This window comes from Mus pahari, chromosome 11, assembly GCF_900095145.1.
Source record: "Mus pahari chromosome 11, PAHARI_EIJ_v1.1, whole genome shotgun sequence".
NCBI classification, from domain to species: Eukaryota; Metazoa; Chordata; class Mammalia; order Rodentia; family Muridae; genus Mus; species Mus pahari.
The window spans coordinates 22,879,010-22,882,302 of NC_034600.1; positions in this window are offsets into that span (position 1 = coordinate 22,879,010).

The window sequence follows — 3,293 nt, forward strand, 5'->3', positions numbered from 1 at the left end:
TTTAAAGGCCTCTGTCATCTTAATAAGATTGGATTTAAGGTCATCTTCTTGTGCTTCAGCTGTTTTAGGATATCCAGGGCTTGCTGTAACAGAATAGCTGGACTTTGGTGGTGTCATATTGCCCTTGGTTCTTGTTGATTGTGTTTTTATGTTGCCCTTTTCAATCTGGTTGTCCCTGGTGTTGGCTGGATGTTCCATATGCCAGCAGGAATCCATTGGGAGACAGGCAAAGCCATGAGCCTGACAGTGGATCTCAGGGAACAGCATACTTTTTTTTTTTTTNAAAAAAAAAAAAAATTACATAGGAATTAGCATAATACCCTAAATTAACCCTGCAAGTATTATATCAATTACATGAAATAATAAATACAAATCATGCTTTACATATATAGTATAATAAATGTTGATATGTTAATAATAAATAAAAAATAATCTTTTGTATTCTTCAATATATTGAAAGAAATCATTTTAGATTTATTCTAAGTTATATAAAATATTTATGACCTAGACCAAGTCCCAAATTACACATTATTTTTCCTCAAATGAATAAGTGAAGTTTTCTCTTCCAAGATGAAAAAAACTGAAGAGTTGTGCCCTGTATCTCAGCTTATGAGGTACATTGGCTGACCAAGAAGCTACAACTTTAGGAATTTTTTAAAATAAAAACATTCTGGCATTTTTTGGTACTAGACCTTAAAAATATTTTCCAAGAATCATAATATATGTTGATTTAGCTTTTAAGAACCATGTCTAGTCAACTTAAATTTTATATTAAAATCTGTTATAGAAAAAACCCCAGCTCATCAGAAGTCTCTAAGATTCTTAGTTTTTAAGGCTGAAGAGCAGAAAGTTAGCTGTTACAGAAACCCTGGTCACTTAGTTCTTTCTGGAGGGAAATTCCAGGTATGGGCCAGACGGGGGCACTGAGTGGCCTGCACACCTATGTTCTAGGCATTGACTGCAGTGGGCCACAGCACTTGGAATGCTACAAGTTTGTTGGTGGTGTTGGTTTTAGACTTTTTTTTTTTAATTAAAATCATTCCATCAAGCCAGGCATGATACACACACACACACACACACACACACACACACACACACACTTACTCCCTACTCATTTCTTTTCCTCTCCCAAAGCCTCCCATGTCCCCCTTACCTGTNCTTCCTGGCCTCTTATTATTGCATATATATGGAAAATATAAATACAACCTGCAGAGTGTGTTTGGTGTTCTGTGTATGTACACAGCTTCAGGGCTGACCACTTGGGATTTCAACTGCTCTCCCCTGGGGTAGATCATTTCTCCTGTTCTCAGAATCCCTTAGTTTCCTACAGTTCTTTATCTATAATGGTACCCATGAGATTTTGAAAATCTCTCAAGCACAAAAAACTCAAAGATGTGGCCATGACAAAGTATCTCTTCTTCCTATTAATCTCATTTGATAAGAATCACAGCAGTGCTGTGTCAGATGCTGTTCATATCGTGGGAAGATGCTATAAATATCTCCTAATGTCAATAATGAAGAGCATTCGATCTTCTTTGGCCTAGTAAGAACAAGTGTCGAGTTTCAGAAAATTTCCCGTGATTGTTGACATTACTATTCTATATCAGTAATTAGTTCTCCTTAAAAGTTCCAAAGAATTCAGAGTGGAGCAGAGTGGGGAAAAGAGAATTAGTCTAAACTTAGCAGTTTTCTCAGACAGCATGAGATTACTAAAGAAAAAAAGAGGCACCTATGAGGTTATGATAGACATGATTACAGTTATCCTCTGCCCAAATGGGTTAAATCAAGTCAACATTTACCAAGAAATTAGACATGATTAAAGTCATACTCTGTCCAAATGAGTTAAGTTCAGTCAATATTTCCCAAGAAATTTCATAAAATGCTTAGTCTGTGGGTTGAATTTTTGTCCCCTTCATCCCGTTCTTAGTTTTACTGGGTACAGTAAAGTAAAACTAAACTAAAAAGTCTTTATCTAGGCTCCAAAACTCTGACTTCATGTATAGTTAATTGTTTTTCAAGCATGGGACTATTAAAATATAAGACAGTTTATAAAACCATGCTGTTTGTGTAAAGATTATCTGCTTCTCCTTTTGTTTGTAAGCAATGTCAGTGCCCACCTGGAGGAAGAGAGTCAGCATACTGATATTACTGCTACAGCAATGAGATTCTAATGCCTTTGAATTCAAATTTAGAAAAACAAGGAAAAAAAAAAGAGGTTGCAGGAAAGAATTTAATGAGAAAGTCTTGATTAAAATGCCTAATGCCTAAAATAGCCATTGTTGGTTAAACACCAGACTTCATATAACCTGATAATTTGGATTTCAGGGAAGGAGAAGTAGTACTTGCCAGGCTGAATGAGAGATTCTGAAAATGACTCTTTGATGGCCATTCTCTCCAATGTTAGTCTGTGCTTTGTGATAGATAATTCTCTTATATAGCTGTGCAATTTGTTCTGAAGCACAGTTAATCCTCTACACTCTAAATATGTACAAGTTTATCAAATAGTTTTTGTGTTAATTTGATGGTATAATTGTGCTATAATTAAAATATTACATATATATATTGAGAGAGAAAGTGTTTGGAATTAAGAAAATTTTCAAATGTGTTTTTACTTTCAAATATTCTTTAAAAGGTTATGACCATGTTCATTTTGGTTTTGTTATGATCAATAAATAGACAGATAAATGATAGATGATAGAGAGGTAGATAGATGTTGGATGATAATAGATGATTGATAGATAGATAGATGAAAGAAAGATACATAGATACATAGACATTACAGATAGATGTAAGAAAGAAAAAGAAAGAAAGAGAAAGAGAAAGAAAGGAAAGAAAGAAGGAAAGAAAAAGAAAAAGAAAAAGTAAAGAAAGACAAAGAAAGAAAGAAAGAAAGAAAAGAAAAGGGAAGAAAGAAAAAGGAAGGAAGAAAGAAAAGGAAGAAAGACAGGCAGAGAGATAGATGATGGGTGGACAGATGATAAGACTAGTAGATAGATAGATAGATAGACAGATAGATAGATAGACAGACAGACAGATAGATGATAGACAGATGATGGATGGGTGGATAAATTATGGATAAGCTTACCTGTTTCAACAAGACCTGTGCCTTACCATTTCAAATACAATTTAAAACAAGGATATTTATTTACAATTTTTTAAAAAAATGATTAATTTCTGCAATTAAAATTACATAGGAGCCGGGCCTGGTGGCGCAGGCCTTTAATCCCAGCACTCGGGAGGCAGAGGCAGGCGGATTTCTGAGTTCGAGGCCAGCCTGGTCTACCAAGTGAGTT